Here is a 20,830-nt window from a genome sequence, read left to right as displayed (position 1 = left end):
ACCAGTCTAAAAAAATCATAAATTATTACCCAAAAGGATCAAACTGTTTCCAAATCTATAATGCACCCAGAACAAAGCTTGATAATACTGACATCAATACATAAATATTCAGTACTAAGCAATGTGAAACCCAATCGAAGATTACCAGGCATGCAAAAAAGTAGAAAAAAATGACCCACAGTGACAAATATAATCACTCAATCAAAACCAACCCAGAGCTGACAAAGACAGTAGAATTAGCAGAGTTAATTGTAACTGTATTTCATATGTTTAAAAAGTTAGGTAGAGATATGGAGAATATAAGAAGATCCAAATCAAAATTCTAGAAATGAAATCAACCATGTCTAAAATGAAAAATACACTGAATGGGATTAATGATGTAGATATTGCTGGAAAAAAAAAGATTAATGAACTTGAAGCTGTAGCAAAAGAAACTACTCAAAGCAAAACACAGAAAAAGAACTTTAAAAATTGAAAAGAAGTTCAATTACCTGTGGGACAACTTTAAAAATTCTAGTATTCATGTAATTAGAGTGTGTGTAAGGAAGTAATGGCTGAAAGTCTTCCAAATTGGATAACAACTATAATACCACATCCAAGAAACTCAGTGAAACACAAGCTCAAGAAATACAAAGAAAATGACATCAAAGCATGTTATAATCAAATTACTAAAAACCAGCGATGAAGAAAAAAATGTTAAAGCAGCCAGAGAAATAAAACTTGTTATAGCGAGAGGAACAAAGATAACAGGAGAATTCTTGTTGTAAACACTCCAAAAAGAATATGGTGTAGCAACATCTTTAAAGTATGGAAATATCAGTAAACTATGGTTAGTAATTAAAAAATGAGGTATGGAAGAGAAAACTCTGTCAACTTAGAATTCTGTACCCAGTGAAAATAATCTTTTTTTAAACAAGATACTGTCTACAAATAGAGATCTTTATTTACAAAATACGAAGATCACTAGAAATAGTAGCTTTGTGGGTAAATATATGCTATTTGTCTTATTGTTTAAATCTTTTAAAAGACGATTGGCTGTGTAACCAAGAATAATAACATTATTGGATTTAAAATATATGTAAAATAAAATGTGTGCCAACATAAAGATTGGAGGGGAGAAATAGTAATCTGCTATCATAAGGTTCTCACGGTGTGTCTGGAAGAATTGGTTCCTTCTGGTGGGTTCTTGGTCTCGCTGACTTCAAGAATGAAGCCATGACGCTCGCTGTGAGTGTTACAGTACTTAAAGATGGTGTGTCTGGAGTTTGTTCCTTCAGATGTTCAGATGTGTCTGGAGTTTCTTCCTTCTGGCGGGTTCATGGTCTTGCTGACTTCACGAGTGAAGCCACAGACCTTTGCAGTGAGTGTTACAGCTCTTAAAGGTGGCACGTCCAGAGTTGCTCATTCCTCCTAGTGGGTTCGTAGTCTCGCTGACTTCAGGAGTGAAGCTGCAGACCTTCACAGTAAGTGTTACAGCTCTTAAAGGTGACGTGTCTGGAGTTGTTTGTTCCTCCCTGTGGGTTCGTGGTCTCACTGACTTCAGGAGTGAAGCTGCAGACCTTTGCTTTGAGTATTACAGCTCATAAAGGTAGTGCGGGCCCAAAGAGGGAGCAGCAGCAAGATTTATTGTGAAGAGCGAAAGAACAAAGCTTCCACAGCATGGAAGGGGACCCAAGAGAGTTGCTGCTGCTGGCTCAGGTGCCCAGCTTTTATTCCCTTATTTGGCCCCACCCACGTCCTGCTGATTGTTCCATGTTACAGAGTGCTGATTGGTGCGTTTACAAACCTTTAACTAGACACAGAGTGCTGATTGGTGCGTTTTTACAGAGTGCTGCTTGGTGTGTTTACAAACGTTTAGCTAGACACAGAGTGCTGATTGGTGTGTTTACAATCCTTTAGCTAGACAGAAAAGTTCTCCAAGTCCCCACCCAACCCAGAAGCCCAGCCGGCTTCACCTCTCAATAGTGCATGTGAAGTATAAAGGTAGACTGATGAATTAAAAACATATATTATAAACCCTAAAGCAAGCACTAAAATAACAAAACAGAATTATAGCTAATAAGCCAACAGAGGCGATGAAATGAAATCAGAAAAAGTAATCCAAAATATGGCAGAGAAAGCAAGGAAAGGAATCAAAATCAGAAAGGAGAAATAGAACTGGGTGCAGTGGCTTGCACCTGTGATCCTAGCTACTCAGGAGGCTGAGGCAGGAGGATCACTTGAGCGTAGGAGTTTAAGATCAACCTGGGCAAGACCCCATTTCTTAAAAAAAAAAAAAATTAGCCAGGCATAGTGGCACATGTTTGTATTCCCAGCTACTTGGGAGGCTAAGGTGGGAGAATCACTTGAGCCCAGAAGTTTGAGGCTGCAGTAAACTATGATCATGCTACTGCACTCCAGCCTTAGTGACAGAGCAAGACCTCATCTGTAAAAAATAAAAGAAGAAGAAGAAGAAATAGAAAATACTAAAATGATGGACTTTAACCTAACCATATCAATAATCACGTTAAATGTAAATGCTCTAATTATTCTGGTTAAAAGGTGGAGATTGTCAGATTGGATAAGAAAACAAGATTCAAATACATGCTACCTGCAAGAAACACACTTTAAATGTAGAGATACAAATAAGTTAAATGTAAAAGAAAAGATATGCCATGCTAACACCAGTCAAAAGAAAGCTGTAGTGTCAATATTAATATCAGTCAAAGTAGATTTCAGAGCAAAGAATATTACCAGGAATAAAGAAAGTCATAATAAAGAGGTAGTTCATAAGGAAGACATAGCAATCCTAAATGTTTATGTACTTGATAAGAAAGCTTCAAAATACATGAAGCAAAAACTGATAGAACTATAAGGAGAGGCTGGGTACAGTGGCTCTCGCCTGTAATCCCAGCACTTCGGGAGGCCAAGGAGGGTGGATCATCTGAGGTCAGCAGTTCCATACCAACCTGACCAACATGGTGAAACCCTGTCTCTACTAAAAATACAAAAATTAGCCAGGCACGGTGGCACGTGCCTGTAATCCCAACTACCCAAGAAGCTGAGGCAGGAGAATCACTGGAACCTGGGAGGCAGAGGCTGCAGTCAGCCGAGATTGTGCCACTGTATTCCAGCCTGGGCGACAAAGCAAGACTCGTCTCAAACAACAACAACAAAACTATAAGGAGAATTTTTTTTTAAAAGCCACAATTATGAGATTAAGAGATTTCAACACCTCTGTCTCAATAATTGGTAATAACAGATAGACAGAAAGTCAGCAAGGATATAGTAGACTCTCACAGCACTGTCGACCAATATAACCTAATTGACATTTATAGAATACTCCACCAATAACAGCAGAATACACATTCTTTTCAAGTGGATATGAAACATTTACCAAGATAGATTATATTTTGGGCCAGAAAACAAGTCCTCATAAATTTAAAAGGATTCAAGTGATGCAAAGTATCACTCTAACCACAATGAAATTAAATTTAGAAATCAGTAACAAAATAATCCTTTTAAACTTTCCAAAAGATTAGAAAATATATTACTTACATATAAATAGCAGATGGGTCAAAAAAGAAATAAAAAACAAAATTAGAAAGTATTATTAACTGAATGATAATGAAAACACTATATTTCAGAATTTGTGGAATGTCACTAAACCACTACATAAGGGGAAATTTGCAGCATTAGTGCCTATGTTAGAAAAAAAAGAATGGTCTAAAATTGATGACATCAACTTCCACTTTCAGAAACTAGTAAAAGAAGAGCAAATTAATCCACAGTAAACAGAAGAAAGGACATGAAAAAGATCAAAGCAGAGATCAATGAAACAGAAAATCAAGAAAAACAAAAGCTGGCTCTTTGAAATGGTCAGTTAAATTAATTAACGTCTAACCAGCTTGAAAAAGAGAAAAAGAAGACAAAAATTACCAGTATCAGGAATGAGAGAGATGACATAGCTATAGATTCTATAACTGTTAAGAGAATAATAGAGGAATATCCTGAACAACTTTGTGCCTAAACTTCTAACAGCTTAGCTGAAATTACAGATTCTTTGAAAGACACAAACTGCCAAAGCTCACTTAAGAAGAAACAATCAACCTGAATAGTCCTATATGTATTAAAGAGATTGACAGTGTAGTTAAGTACCTTCTCATAAAGAAAACTTCAGGCCCAGGTGGGTTCACTGATGAATTCTTTTGACAATTTAAGAAATAATTCTGGCCGGGCACGGTGGCTCACACCTGTAATCCCAGCACTTGTGGAGGTCAAGGTGGGCAGATCACGAGGTCAGGAGATAGAGACCATCCTGGCTAACACAGTGAAACCCCGTCTCTACTAAAAACACAAACAATTAGCCGGGCATGGTGGCGGGCACCTGTAGTCCCAGCTACTCGGGAGGCTGAGGCAGGAGAATGGCATGAACCCTGGAGGCAGAGCTTGCAGTGAGCCAAGATCACGCCACTGCACTCCAGCCTGGGCGACAGAGCGAGACTCTCTCTCAAGAAAAAAAAAAAAAAGAAATAATTCTATACAAATTTTTCCCCAAAATTAAAGAGGATGGGGTACTTTCCAACTCATCGTAAAACCAGCATTATCCTGATACCAAAATCAGATAAAGACATTACAAAAAAAAAATATTACAGACCAATATCCCTCGTGAATGGGTTGGGCCAGTGGTATCGTCATCATTATTCACTTTTTTTCAGATCAGTAACTAAAAGATCAAAGGATAAAGAAGTGCGCCAAAGTCACACAGGTACACCCTGAGCAGGGTTGTGTGTTTAGTGAAAAAATAATAACAATAAAGTATGAAAAGAAAAAACCTGTCAACTTAGAATTCTATACCCAGTGAAAATATCTTCCAAAAAAATAAAAAAGATACCAGATAGAAATAGAGATCTTTATTCACAAAGAATAAAGATCACTGCAAATAGTAGCCATGTGGGTAAATATATGCTATTTTTCTTATTGTTTAAATCTTATAAAAGATAATTGACTGTGGGGTAGAGTGCAGTTGGAAAGGGATTTGTTATCATGGTTTGCCAACCATTGCAGCATTCAAAACACCCTGATAAAAGGGTGAGGAATCAGAAGGAGGGAGTGGACTATGAGGAAATAGCATCCTGGACCTAGCAGAGCTGGTGGCTGAGGTCCTATTCAGGACCACCCACTTGCCCCCATGATAATATGGCCTTAGTGACGCTGAGTTTGGCTTGAAAAGCAAAAACTTGATGTTCATAAATATTCCCATAGCAGAAAGGGAGTCTTCTCGAATAGTGATGTAAGCCTGGGGCAAGAAAGAGCAGGGGTGTAAAAGGATTGAGCTTTCCTGCCCCAGGTGGCATCGCCAGCTGTGCATCCCTGTTGGAGACCCTGAGAACTAGGACAAGCTGTTGGCAGAGCTGCTGCCTGTGCTCCTGGGCTCCTGCCTTGCATGGCCCACCCAACTGATGTATCCAGAGCTAACTAAATCAGGAACTTTATCTACGATAACTGTGTGTTTATTATGGACTCCTTTCGACCCTTCCACCTCCAGTCTGCAGCTCATCTGAAATGCGGCCAGCCCTTACTCAGGCCTATTATGCTAAAATGATCAAGAGATAGTCCCTGTCTTGAAGAGATTTCAAGCCTATTAGTCACTTAAAACTGTCTCTGAAAGCCATTTATTCATTCAGCAAATATTTATTGAGTGTCTATTTTGTGTGCTTACTGTATGGCCTAGGTCCTAGGGAATCAGCAATGAGCAAATGGTCAAAATCTCCTTCCCTCCTAGAGCTTACATTCCACTGGGGGTAGGGGTGGGAGAGTCATAATATAAACAAACAAATAAATGGATTGATTTTTTCGACAGCAATAAGTGATGTAGGGGGAAAAAGATTAACAGGATAAAGGGTAGAAAAAAATAGTAAGAATGGGGTAGATTTTATTTCAGGGGTCAGGAAGTGCTTTCTGATAAGATAGCATATGAACAGAGCTATGAAGTGGTAAGGGGCCTAGCAGGGCAGTTAATTGGCGGAAGAGCCCTGTAGGCAGAGAAAATAGCAAATGCAAAGGCCCAGAGGCCACTGTGCCTGGCTTGTGGAGGCCAGTGTGGCTGGAGCCTGATGATGCGAGTGATGAGAAGGCTGGAGAGGTGTCTGGGTGGTGGTCAGGGGTTGTAGTGGGGCTGGAGCTTTTCCCAAAATGGCTAAGACGGGACACCACTGGAAGGTTTCGAACAGAGAGTGACATAATCTGATTTTCATCTTAAAAGGATCACTTTGGTTGCTGTTTTAAGAACAGACTGTAGGCAGCCAAGGGTGGAAGCAGGGAGACTAGTTAGGAGTATGTTAACAGCAAGGCAGGGGAGCGTGAGAGAGAGTCAGTCCACGGTAGGAGTAGTGGAGTAGCCATGGCTGATTTCTAGACATACTTGGAAGGTGGAGATGGAGGTGCCAGAATTTACTTACAAGATTGTGGATATGAGAATAAGAGAGGAGCCGGGGATAATGCCAAGGTTTTTGGCCAGACCAGCTGGGGAGATGGAGCTGCCATCTGCAGAAATGGAGATGACTTTGGGAAGAGCAGGTTTTGGGGAAAATCACGATTTTGATTGCAGAAAAGTTTGCAACATTGTTTCACATCCAAATGTCAGTGTCAAGTAGGCAGTTGAATAAATGATTCCATTTGTGTTGTGAAAAATGGAAATAGTGACAGGATTTTTTTCTGAGTTGCTGTGTTTTTATTGTGGTTTTAATTAACTCACCTTCCTAGAATATCAGGAAGTGCCTGAGGCGTAACAGATAGTAAGCCTAAAAATGACCCAAGACCAGACGTGGTGTGTGGCATGGGGCATAATGGAGTTTATGGTCAGCGTTCAGGTTATGGCAAGAGCGGTGCCCATAACCTTGCACCCTTTTTGTTGGGAATGAATGACAGGAGTCTGTACCCGCCCCTACCCCGTGGTGCAGAGTGGTTTGTCAGACCCTCCATAGAACAGTGACAGGCTTAGAAGACATATTTAGTACTTACTAGTAGTTTTTACGCTTTTTAATCATGATTCATGTGGTAGAGCAAGCTTGCCTGACACCTTTATAATGGAGTACTTCAGTATAAGGTTAGTGCCCCAGAGATACTCAGGATTCGAGAGCAATGCAGCCTCCCTGTTTTGGCAGGTTGTTAGCGAGACTGTTGTGGGAGGGGAGGGCCTGTAGGTGGAATGATTTGTAAGCTGGGAAAGGAAAAAATGTAGGTTTTTCTTTTTTTGGACCATCACTGATTTTTTTTTTTTTTTTTTTTTTTTTTTTTTTTTTTTTTTTTTTTTTTTTTTTGAGACAGAGTCTTGCTCTGTCACCCAGGCTGGAGTGCAGCTGTGATCTTGGCTCACTGCATCCTCCACTTCCTGGGTTCAAGTGATTCTCCTGCCTCAGCCTCCCAAGTAGCTGGAATTACAGGTGCATACCACCACACCCAGCTAATTTTTGTATTTGTAGCAAAGACAAGTTTCGCCATGTTGGCCAGGCTGGTCTGGACTCCTGACCTCAAGTGATCCGCCCACCTCAGCCTCCCAAAGGGCTGGGATTACAGGCATGAGCCACTGTGCCTGGCCGCATTACTGATTTTTTAGGAGACTTAAGTCAGCTCTTCTCCTCTGAAATTAAATGACTCCCTTCTGAACAGTGGTGTTTCTTTCAAGATAACAGTTATTGATCCAATATTGATCCCAATATTGACTAATATTGGGATTTAAAGGTGCTTATATGCCTTAAAATAAAATGGCAGCCAATAACATTTCTCACATTGACTTCTTTTCTCTAATTTTTAAAAGAGTTCAGTGAATTCGGCCCTCAGGTTGAAATTGTGACGATAAATAATCTACCAGCAAAAATGGATGCCTATCAACTAAAAATTATATGAGCATCTACTCCCTACAGTTTATGCTAGATAAAAGCCACGTATATCTACATGACTGGATGTATAACTTGTTTTCTTTTTATTATTTCTGCAAACAGATGCATTTTCTAAGTCTTCTAGAGATGGATGCTGTGTTCTCCATTAATAACAACATGTACTGTTTGTCAAGTGCTCCTATTTATTTGTCAATGTGCCAGGCATTGTGCTGAACACCTTGCCAGTTGTACTTTGCTTGTTCCTATTCTGAACTGTTGTGCGATGATGATTTATTTCTTTTATACTCAACATTGTCTTCCGGTTTACAAACTATTACAACTATTTTGTGGTTCCAGCCTCTCTGAAATTGTATCAAATGGGGATCATCACTAGCTCCATTTTACAGATGCACAAACTAAACCTCAGAGAACCTCAGCCCTTTGTTCCAGTTCACACTGCTAGTAGAAGGCAAAGAAGGCTTGACCTAGATCCAAGCCTGTGTTTTTTCTATTGCATCATACACAGGCTGAGACCTGAGACCTGAGACCCGAAACCCATGTCTCACAGAGAGGGGGACTTTTTTTTTTTTTTTTTGAGACAGATTCTCCTTCTTTTGCCCAGGCTGGAGTACAATGATGCAATCTCAGCTCACCTCAAACTACCATTCGGGGTCAAGCAATTCTTGTACTCAGCCTCTCAAGTATCTGGGACTACAGGCACACACCACCACACCCAGGCTAATTTTTGTATTTTTAGTAGAGACGTAGTTTCACCATGTTGGCCAGGCTGGTCTCAAACACCTGGCCTTGAGTTGATCTGCCCACCTTAGCCTCCCAAAGTACTGAAATTACAGTCATGAGCCACCATACCTGGGGGAGGGAAACGTTTTTAAATCTGAATCCTCTGTCCATGAAGGTACTTGGACCAGGCCTAGTGAGTGGTATTTGCTATATAAATCCAGCAAACACAACCAGCAGACTCCTCTGCGTGCATCGCATTCACCATGCAGAAGGTAATATGTTCTTGTCCAGAAGCAGATAAATAGCATTCAGCAAAATTGGTTACAGAGATGAGTTTGATTTCTAAGTGGTGTTGGCCTTGAAAGGGTTTAAGAGAAAAGAAAATAATGACTGGAAGATGAGAGTGATTATCAGTTCTCTCCCTTCATTAAGATGGTATCAAGGGCAGCATGATGATAAGACAAGTAGAACAGCTTAGCTTAGGAGCACTGTTACATAGAAAAGAACATAATTCTTTCTTGATTGTAAGCCTCCTTCCCCACACCTTTCAGGGGAAGAAATCAATAGTCCCTCTCCCCTCTCTATCCCCCCACTTTACACTCCAATCCTAAGTTCTCCCGGGTAGTGAATTGTAACAGTTTAGTGTATAGCTTTCCATAGTTTTTTCTTTGCTTATATAATATATAGAGACATATGAATGGGGCTTAGGGTTTTGTTTTGTTTTATAAAAATGTGGTTATACTATTGTGTTTTATTCTACAAGTACTTTTTTCACTTAATATGTTGTGGTCACATTTTAAGATATTTCTAATAGCTGTGTAATATTCCATAGGAATATAATTTAGTCAACAGTTCCTCTGTAGACAGACATACAGGTCATTCCCAGGTCCTTGCTTCTGGAAACAGTGTGGCAAAAAACATCCTGGAACACATATCTTTACATTGTTATTTCTTCTTTTCTCCTCTTTTGTGAATCATCAAGTAACTTGATATTAAAGTCCATTTCCTTCTAAGGAATGTTTGCCTGGCAGCTGGCAGTTCACTGGTATGTGAGGTGTGGTCCTTAGGGTTGTTTTATGCCTTGCACAGCATATTCATTGACCAGAGTTCCTCCTTCCTGCTGTCATCCTTGGTTTAAAGCTTGAGTATGTAGAATATATTGCATGTTACATCTGTAGGAAGACTAAACATTTTATCATGTGGGACAGCAGTGTAAAGAAACTGTTGCTAGATTTTTAAAAAATGTTATTGTTAGACTGGGTGCGGTGGCTCATGCCTTTAATCCCAACACTTTGGGAGGCCGAGGCAGGTGCATCACTTGAGGTCAGGAGTTTGATACCAGCCTGGCCAACATGGTGAAACCACATCTCTACAAAAAATACAAAAATTAGCCGGTTGTGATGGTGAGTGCCTCATAGTCCCAGCTACTTAGGAAGCTGAGGCAGGAGAATTGCTTCAATGTGGGAGGCGGAGGTTGCAGTGAGCTGAAATCACATCACTGCACTCCAGCCTGGGTGACAGAGCGAGACTCTAAAAGAAAAAAAGTTATTGTTTTTATAACCATCTTAAAACTAGATATGACCTAAATAAAACAGTTCCCAAAATGTAAGTTCAAAAGGAAGGACAAGAAAGCACAAACCAAGATCCTTTAAATACTCCTTGTATCTGACATCTCTGGTCCTAGTCAGGGGGTGCACAACTAGTGACGAACTGATACTGCTGAGGTTTATAATTAACAATATGAATAATAAGAATAAACCTCTGTGTGTCTCTTAGCTGTCTGTTGAACAGGGACTAGCAGGTGGGTTTGGCTGGCTCTCAGCAAAGCCTCCCCTGAATGGCAAAGGGCCTTCATAAAGATGTCAGCCTTGGCACACGTTGTCAGGTAATCTTTTGGGTCCTCTGATTCCAGCCAGACTGTGTTAAAGAGAAAGCTCGTGCCTATCTCATCCCCGAGAGGAGGGTAGAGAAGGGCTGGATAGCTGAGCATGAGCCTGAGCCTTGAGCTGAGGAAAGAGGCTTGAAATCAGTGTGTCAGGAGAACGCCTAAGTCTGCAGCTCGAGGGAGGATGGGGAAAGGGAACAGGGACTTCTCACATTCTACCCACTAAGACTCAGCTTTTGCCTCTTGTTCTGGTGGAGCTGTCTCTGACTTCCACTTAGTCAGTTTCTTGGTGGTTCCAAGACCATTGGTCGTAGTCTTTCTGAGAATGTTATATTTTAAGGGGATTGTCTTTTGCAGAATAGAGAGGAGAAAATTCTAGAAGTTTGAACTTACACCATTTGCTGGAAAATGACCTATGCTGTGGCCTCTGTAAAGTGGAAACTAAATTTACATACCAGATGCTATACCAGGTGCATTCACATATGGCACCTCTTTTATTCCTTGTGACAGCCTTAATAGGAAGGATGCATTTTACCCAAGAGGAAACTAAGTCTCAGGGAGGTTATGACTTTCCCAAGGTGACCCAGCTGCTAAGTGACAGACATGGGATTTGAACCCAGATCTGAGTGTCTCTTCAGCCTATCTGCTTCCCTCACCACACCTGTAGTTGCATCCCAAGGAAGTGCCCTTCCTAGGATTCTTACCCTTGGACCAAGGGCCACTGTTTGAGATATGGATATGTTATCTCCCTCTGTGACCCTGGGAAGGTCCCTCCTCATTCTAGGGCTCATTTTCCTCATCTTTAAACCAAGGAGCACAAATGAGATGAGAGTCAGGCTTTCCAGACTTAATATATTCATTGCTTCTGATTGGCCTTTCAGGTTAAAGCTGTGTATGTGGCCTGGGAATGATAATTGGCCTTCTGCCTTGGTCCTCAACCCAAACAGATGCTGGCGTCTGCGTACCTGCCTCCCTGCCTCCCACAACATACAAACCAGCTCCCAACCAGCTCCATCTCATTAGGGAAAAATCCAAAGTTGTCATCTGCTTGGCAAAGGAGGGTATGTTGGATTTGGTTACCATGAGAAAGTGCTAAAGTGGTGCCCATTTCCAGAAGATGATTGTTTATCTAGGAGTCCAAGCACTAAAAGCTTTCAAACAAGAGTCACTTGACAATTTTTAAAATGATAATTTCCTTAAAAAAAGAAAAACCCAAAAACGAATCCCTAAAATTGCCGAAGAGTAATTTGCCACAATGTGCAGAGCGTAGTGATGGTGAAGTGCTGTGAACTACAAGTAATTGCTCTTAATGTCATGATGGCCCAGTTAGTTCCATGTTGATAGGGCATTGCAAATCATGTGGAACAACAGTGTGTCCTAGCAGTCTGTGTCTATGACCTGAAAGTCCAGATTTCCATATTAATGGTACTTCTGAAGTTTAGAAATCTGAATTCTAAAAGAATCCAATTATTTTCACAATCAAAAATAAATAATAAAAATAATTGACTCAGCTCTAGTACAACTTTTGGGTGCTTACTCTTGGTTTTTTAATCCAGGGAACAGATTTAGAGATGGACAGAATTCCTTGGCTTCAAGATTACCTCAGCTAATGGAGTATCCCACGCAAGGAATCACGGGCAGTAGAGGGAAATGGGAATGTTGTCTAGGTGGAATGTGAGAAAGGCCCCCCAGGGGAAGGAGGTGGAGCCACGGCACAGACAGACCTCTCAGTGCCTGAAAGGGGAAATTTTTCCAAGGCTGGCCTCCAGGTTCTCTTACGATCTCCTCAGCACCAGGAATTTCTAGATTCCACCATTAAGAGGCCTTAGCTCTCCTCTGTGTAGCTCTGTCTGCTCCTCTCATTAGCTCTGTGACATTCTTTCCACACATCAAGCTGTGTCCTCAGAAGGGAGAATTTGGTTGGTCTGGTGAGCCTCATTTTGGCACAGATTTCTTGCAAGGCCATTGACCCCTGGCAAGTCAATGGATTGGTGACCCTGAGTCAGAGCTCTGCTAATGCCCTAAGCAACTGTGGCTAGGTAAGGGGCGGTCATAGAGCCCACCCAGGACTGTGGGCTTGGTCATTTCTGTCAGAAGGGAAGGCATGGACAAGGTAGGCCCCGTGACTGACCTGATCACCATGTAAGTTCCTTGTTGGACCAAGATGGTACCTGATGACCCTCCTGTTTACAGAGCACCAACATATTCCTTTCTTATTCACTTCTCAGCTCAACCTACAAGTCCATTTTATAAAGGAAGAAACTAAGCAGGTGTTTGATAACTTGCCAAAGGCTATATAGCTAATACTCTGTGGTCTTTTTGGCTCCAAGTCCATACCAAACTACTTCTGAGAAAAGAGAATGAACATTGAATGGACCTCAGCAAGCATATGTAGGGCATCCACATTTTTATTAGTGAGAGTTTTTAGTTGCTGAAGTTCATTGAATCTTCTTGAAAATCCCACTTCTCTAGGCTGCGTGGTCAGCCCCCCATGGACTTGCCAAGCCAACAGGCACCACTTGGAACATGACGGCAAACACTGGCTCCTTGAAACTGTGTCCGATTTAGATTTGTTATTTACATCCAGAGTCTCCAAAAGATTTTCTCTTTGGGACTAAACTGAGGAGCCAGGTCCACCTCCCAGCTGGCCACGTTGTCTGGGATCACCAAACAGCTCCTCTAAGCCTCACTACCTTACTTGGAATTGGAAAACAGACAGGTTGGACGAGGCAACTTCCAACTCCACTTCAACTCAGCAACTACTCATGGCATGCTTGTTGATGGCAAGGCACAGGCCTGGGCATGAGGCTGTGCCACTAGTAACACTTCAGTCTGTGCCTTTCTAGGCTGTTTTCATTTTGCTGTCACCTCACAGCCGTACACAGGAAGGCAGAAAAAAATTATCATAATTTATTACTGTTTATGTTATTTGCCTGTCGTCCACAACCCTGATTAGACTCTGTATCCCACGGGACAGGAACGACAGCTTATTTCCTGCCATTTTAATTCCAGGGCTTAGCATTGTGCCTGTCACATGGTAAGTGCTCAGTGTATTACATTTCTTGAATACATGAATGATGCAAGGGCGTGAGCAAATGAGAATGTTTTGAGTCATGAGCCAGCCAAAGCCTGAGGTACCAAAAGTGGGATTCTTGCCTACTAGAGCAGAACTCTTCAGTGAAGCCTTACTGAAGCCCCATGCCCTTCCTGGGATGGTCAGCCCTGATTCTGAGAGAATTGAAATCAGGAGCTGTGAAATCTTTGCTGTGAGTTGACCTCCACATTTACCCATCTCCAAGAACAGCCAGCTACTTATCCCTCCATATGGCTGTTTTAAATGTACTGTCTCATTTGGTTCTCATGACATTCTCATGGTGTTACCATCCCTATTCCATAGATAAGGAAACTGAGGCTCAGCATGGGATAGGAACTTGCTGGGGTCTCACAGTTGCAAAGGATCAGAGTCAGGATTTGAACCCAGGTCCGGAGCATTCTTGCTCCCTTAGGCATATATAATATTGGGTTTGTTCAATTGACTTAACATTTCAGTTTGGTCTGTGGATCATGTCCCATGCTAGGGAACTGAATGTTTGTTATAGTTCCCTTTTAAATGATTAGATTGTTATATTTCAAAGTTAACTCAGAGAGATTTTTGAAATGCGTCTCTTGTATTTTGACTTTTGTTTTCTAGTGCTCCAGCATTAAGCCGTGATGGTACATCTTAGTATATTATATATGTCTTTGTGTCCCAAGAGCTCAGAATCCTCTAGGGAATGTGAAATTAGGAACCGTTTGGTCACAAGCAATCTGGGTTATCTCCTTTCCTCCCAGTCCCATCATGCCCCTCTGCCCAGGTTACTTTCTCTTGGTCAGTGAACAAGCAAAGTTCTTCTACAGCAGAGAGAACCTGCCCACTTCAGATCAGGGGTAAAGTCTGGGCAACAGTTGTGCCTGTTTGTCCTTCAGAAGCCATCACTGGGTCCAAAACAGATTCATTTGACTGAATATACCTAAGATTATCTAGTTATATCAGCAAAGATTCTTCTAGTTGCAAGTGACAAAAAACCTAACTCAAACTGACTTAAGAAAAGAAAATGTATTGGTTTATATAACTGAAAAGGCCAGGAATAGACCTTGGCTTCAGCCATAGCTGGATCCCGGTCCCCAACTGATGCCAATAGGAATCTCTCTCTCCAACTCTTGGCTCTGTTTTCTACTCTGTTAACTTCATTCTGAGGCAAGGAACAGTCCACATGGTTGCCCTAGGAAGACCAGATATATATCCTCCCATGTTCAGTCTCAACAGAAAAGAGCTTGTGTCTTTCCCAGTTGTCTCAGCCAAGACTTTCTCTGATTTGCAGGTGTGCCTGCCCTCAACCTACTTATAACAAGGCTGGAGAGGTGAGATGCTGTGACTGGCTAAGCCAGGCTCCTTTGCCCACCCTCAAGGCAAGGAAGGAGTCAGCTCCACCCCAGCCCTCTACAGGTGATGTGTAGGAGATTCCCCAAGGAAAATCAGGTTGCTGCTACCAAGAGAAAGAGAAGGGGGGAGGAGGGAGGGATTGCCTTGGGGAGTTATACATGATATAAATGATGAATTGATGGGTGCTGACGAGTTGATGGGTGCAGCACACCAACATGGCATAAGTATACATATGTAACAAACCTGCACGTTATGCACATGTACCCTAGAACTTAAAGTATAATTAAAAAATAAAAATAAAATAAAAAAATAAAAAAATAAAAATAAATAAAAATAAAAATAAAAAAAAAAGAGAAAGAGAAGACATGCAGACTTGTCCATTCCCTCATTGACATAAAGGGAAACTGAGGTCCAGCTGGGACCTCAGTTGCATGGATTGTTGACTTGGATTGTTGCATGGCAGAATAAAGGCTAGAAGCCACAATTTCAAACACCTACTTAGTTTCCTCAATATTTGTTTTTTACCTAGTCATTCTTTTGTGCCGATACAATTAATAGGATTGATAAATTATCCCTATAAAATACTAATATATATAAAAGACAGATGGGTTTAAATTTGGGCTTCATTCCTTGCCAGCTATTTGACCATAGGCAAGTTTCTTCTCTGTGGCTTGTTTCTTCTTCTTTGTGATGAGAATTATATTCCCTACATTATAAGATTATTTTGACAATTAAATGACTTAATGCATATTTAGTGCCTACAGCACTGTCTGGCATATTGGAAATCCTCAACAGATGTTTTCTATTATTGTCATTGTCACTTTCTGCCTTATTTTTTAACTGCTTATCAGTATTCCATCGTTTGAATTTTTCATCTTTTATTTCATCTTCCCCTATTGGTGGACATTCACTGTTTCTGCTCTTTACACTATTTCAGTGTGTGTCAATGAACATCCCCAGTTGTGTCTCTTTGTCCCTGTGCTGTACACCTCTCACTAAGCTTTGCACAGGCAGGCTCGGAACCTAATCAGACCATAAACCACAGGACAGTGAAAGTGCTTTTACAACGGAGAAAATGTTTCCACCAACTCTCAGTTGTAAGATTCTAAACTCCACAGAAGTCTCTTCTTTCACAGTACCTTTTGGGGTCCGAAGTATTGATTCAAGAGGGCCTCAACATTGAGGCTATGTGCTGGAAGTTTCAGAGTGCCATTGCTTTGACCCTCTGCTGGGCCACCACTCCGCCCGATCCTGACCCCAGAGAGACCCTTCCAAGCACCTCAGGAGATCACGCTGCATCTAGAAGCCCACAAAGACCTGGATGCCATCTGGGGTGGGGGAAGCAGAGGGAGGACACGGAAGAGTCCGTGTGCTGTGTGCCATGTTGTAAAGACAAATGCACGTGTGCAGAGGAGAACACAGAGAGGACACATCCTGAATGTTTAGCAGAGGCCAGCCCCACATGTTAGCGGCAGGACAGTATGTTTGCTGTTGTCAGTTTTCCTTTGAACCTCGCTGTGTCTTCCAGACTTTTGTGCTTAGCAATGATCACTTTTGAAATTTTAAAAAATATGTTATTTTAAATAAATACTACCTAGATTTGAGGCCCAAATCCAAGTCATTTACCCCTCTGAGCTCCATTTTCCTCATCTGGAAAATGGGGTTAACACTCCCTGCATCATCTACCTTATTTGAATATGGTACAGATTAGAGGAGAAAGAAGGAAACGTGCTCTCTAAACTGTCAGGCATAAACCATGAGGAAGCAGAGGTTATCTTGCCTGGCCCACGGTGGTAGCCATGCCCAGCCTCTTTGCAGTGGGAGCATTGCCCTAGGCCCCTTTTCCTGTGGCTGCTTTCTGAGGACATGTGGACAAAAGGATGCTTCTTATTTATCATACACAAAGGAAGAGGGCACACTCCACCATCCAGTGTTAAGATCCTAAAACACAACATGTAGACAGGTCTTAAGTGGAGCTGCTAAGATGGGAACGTCACTGGTATGAGTAGCGGCTTTCTATTTTCTTATGTGCAGTCCCCAGATCCCCTTTGTCTGCTGTGATCTGTAGCCTAATAAGAGGCAGAGAAAAGGGGCTTTGCTTGGGCTCTGGACTGGAAGGTGGCTTGTGGGCAGGTCTATAGAGCCAGGTACCCTGCTGGATGCTGGAGAGATTAATTTAAGCAGGTCACACGATTTTTTTGTTTAAACAAAGAATCTCTACGAAGCTAGGAACCAAACTAATGACTAGTGCTCATGGCAAACGTCGAATTTAAGTTTTGTGTTTGTTTAGGAAATGACTGGATGGATAGAGGAGGAAAAGAGAGATCAAAAAAAATTGTAAAGACAGGCACACGTTCAGGGCTGTGATCCAAGCTGAGCCTTTTATTTGAGTTCTGAATAATCTTTAATTCCATGATTGAATTAAATTAGAAGTGAATTTAGTCTATTGTGGCTTTGTCTACTTCCCTTAATGCATGATGGTGTTTGTGTGTCTAACTGCAGGCTGTGGGGCCCGGCTCTGGGCCTGGAGTGAGTGAGGGCTTTCTAATGTGTAATAGCTATATTGTATTTCACCCGTGGACCCCCAGGCAATTTATTACAGCTAACACCCCACCCCACCCCCAACCCTGCTTCAATCAAGCAAGCCTCCTGTGAAATTAGATGTTAAGACAGGAACTTTTGTAGAAAACCAGATATCACCAGTCTTTCTTGGCTGCAAAGGATTTAGCCGAGTTAAGGAAAGGGGATTTTTAAGAAGGGGTGCTTTCATTTATTTGTGAAGGCCAACATAATGAAGTTGGAGCAGATTCCCAGAGAATGCTGGCTGAAATGATCAAAAGGATTAGAGAGGAGGGGAAGGGGCAGAGGAAGGCTGTGTGGGGACTGAATAAAAAGAGGCCAGCAAGATGGTAGAGCAAGAGAGGATATGAAGGATGTCTGGAAGGTCCCAAAGGGAGAGAGGCTGACTTTTCCATCAGAACTGGACTACTGGAATCAGAGGAGTCTTGTTCACACGACGGAATGAGCTCTCTGCCAGATGTAATGGTGAAGTCAGGGCAAAGGCATATCTGCCCTCCCACAGTTTCCCCTTGTGCCTCTAGCAGAGGTATAATTTGAAACTAAGAAGTCCTGGACTCTGACCTGTTTTTTTCCCCCAGCATTTCTTTCTGAAATCATCAGACATACAGAAAAGTTGAAAGAATTATACAGTGAACACCCATATTCCCATCATGTCCATAATTAGCATTGGTTTACTTACTGGATCACATCTCTATCCATCTAACCCTCTCTCCACTCCTCAATCCACTATATGTTTTGATGCATTTCAAAGTAAGTTGCAAAGTGACTCCTGCCCATTTTGACAGTTGAACAGTAGATTGCAGTGGCATACAAAGAGATGTTGTTACATGCATTGCCCTGAGATGTCACAAGTTTCTGCTTAAAACTTTTTTTTTTTTTTTTTCTCCTTGAGACAGGGTCTTGCTCTGTCACCCAGACAGAGTGCAGTGACATGATCTTGGCTCACGGCAACCTCCTCTGCCTCCCAGGCTCAGCCTCAGCCTCCCAAGTAGCTACAACTACAGGTGCCCACCACTACACCCGCTAATTGTTGTTTTTTTTATTTTTTATTTTTTATTTTTGTAGATGAGGTCTCACTATATTGCTTAAGCTGTCTTGAACTCATGAGCTCAAGTGATCCTCCTGCCTCAGCCTCCCAAAGTGCTGTGATTACAGGTGTGAGCCACTGCACCTGGCCACCCCCAAAACTTGTTACCAGTCTCTGGAGCCCCTTCCCTTGAGGCTTTTTACTTCCAGGCTCTCAGATTCCAGCATCACCAGGGATCTGGGAGCTAACATGAGGGAATGAAACAGCTGAAGCTGCCCTGGTGTGAGGCTGTGGGGAGAGCTGAAGTGTCTGGAGAGCACCTGCCCCCTAGAGAGGGGCACCCGCTGTCACCTCTAGCCCATTGCTGTTGCATGAGACTCTGGGGTCAGTGTTGCCCAAGTTTAAGAAAAACCAGAAATGAGGGGTTTTGTGTGGAATCTTCCACTTTTTAAATGTTTGCAAATAATGTTTACACCCTGGGCAAAAGGGTATCAAGGACAACTCCTCGTGTATTTGTTTTCTATAGCTGCCATAGCAAATTACCATGGATCTGGAAGCTTAAACAATACAATGCATAATGTATTCTTACCATTTTAAACAACATAGAGGTATTCTTACAGTTCTGTAGGTCAGAAATACAACGTGCGTGGGTCTCACCAGGCTAAAATCAAGGTGTCAGTGGCAGTGTTACTTTCCTTTCTGGAGGCTCTAGGGGAACCTTGCTTGTCTGGGTTGAGGACTGAGGCTCCTGTTCCCTGGCTGGTTGTCAGCTGAGGACTGTTCCCAGCTGCTAAGAGCTGCCCACCTTCCTGGGCTCACGACCCCTTTCCTCCATCTTCAGAGCCAGCAACCATGGGTGGAGTCCCTCTTGTAGCTCAAATCTCTACTTCTTCTGTCTCATCTTTTAATGCAGACAGAAAGGTTCTCTGCTTTTAAAGACCCCTTGTGATTACATTGGGACCATGTAGATAATCCTGGCTCCTTAACCTCAATCATCTCCAGGTCCTTAACCTCAATCATGTCTGCAAGGCCCCCTTTGCTACATAAGGTACACATGTTCACAGGTTCCAGGGATTAGAGTATGGCCATCCTTGGGGGCTGCTACTCTGCTTACCACACCTGGTTTCTGGCTGGAGACACAGGTGGGCAATTGTTCTTTCTGAGCCTGCCTTTCCCAGGGCCCTCTTGTGGGCCCTGGGAAAATTCCCTGTCCTCCCAAAGGAGCTGATGTCCTCAGCCAGAGCTCACCATGCTGGTACAATTCCTGAGACTCCCCCTCCTCCCTGGACCCTGGCCTCCCTGCAGCAAGGGCAAGAGCATTTCCTGCAAGGGAATCACACTGCCCTACAGCTACAAAGCAAGAGACACGTAGACAAAAGAACTTGGGATACGGTATAAAAAGACTGAAGTTGAACTCTGGTATCATTTATTCATTCAGCAAGTATTTATTGATCACAGACTGTGTGCCTGATACTGTGCTAGGCTAAGCATAAAAATGTCCCTCATCATGGAGCTTATATTCTAGGGAAGAACACAGACAAGTAAACTCCCAGATAAAATCTATAAAGTGCAATGAAGAGAAGCATAGTGTGCTAGGAGATTAAATAGGGCTCAGCAAACTTTTTCTGTAAGGGGCCAGATAGTAAATGTTACAGGCTTTGCGGGCCACATGGGGTCTCTATTGCATAGTTTACTTTGATCTGTATGTTGTTTTGTTTTGTTAAAAATCTAAAAGTTAGCCTGGCGTGGTGGCACCCACCTGTAGTCCCAGCTACTCAGGAGACTGAGGTGGGAGGATCATTTGAACCCAGGAGTTTGAAACTTCAGTGAGCTATGATTGCACCACCACACTCCAGCCTGGACAACAGAGTAAGACCCCATCTCAAAAAAAAAATGTAAAAGTCATTTTAGCTTGAGGGTCATACAAAAACAGGCTGCTGGATTTGGCCTTCAGACCATAGTTTTGGCTGATGCCTGGGACGGAATATCAGGAGGGACCTACCTACAGCTGGGGAAGCAGGGGCCAGGAGAGACTTCTGTGAGGAGGCAACCTTCAAGCTAGGATGTGGAGGTATGAGGAGCAGCCAGCCGGGCAGTCAGGTGATGTATGTAGGAGGGCAGGTGTGGACAGGGAGGTCAAGGGAACCCCTGCTGACAATTCGAAGAACCAAGAGGAAGCCCCATTTTTTGGTGCTTCTCCACCTCAGCAGGTTCCTTCGCCTCGTTGAGCCTCCCTCAGCGTTCCTTCCTCCTCACAGGATTGTCTTGAGCATTACCTGAGATTCTGTCAGGTACTGAAACCAGGTATGGCAGGC

At 42.4% G+C, this 20,830-nt stretch overlaps 1 protein-coding gene across 4 annotated transcripts in view; it reads left to right on the top strand.

The window, feature by feature from the left end:
• The window catches only part of GALNT10 (polypeptide N-acetylgalactosaminyltransferase 10), a 228,865-nt gene that overhangs the window by 110,994 nt on the left and 97,041 nt on the right, over nt 1-20,830 (top strand). The window lies entirely within an intron of this gene.

The sequence above is a fragment of the Rhinopithecus roxellana genome, chromosome 3, assembly GCF_007565055.1.
Source record: "Rhinopithecus roxellana isolate Shanxi Qingling chromosome 3, ASM756505v1, whole genome shotgun sequence".
NCBI lineage: Eukaryota > Metazoa > Chordata > Mammalia > Primates > Cercopithecidae > Rhinopithecus > Rhinopithecus roxellana.
This window is presented reverse-complemented; position numbering and strand designations above follow the sequence as displayed.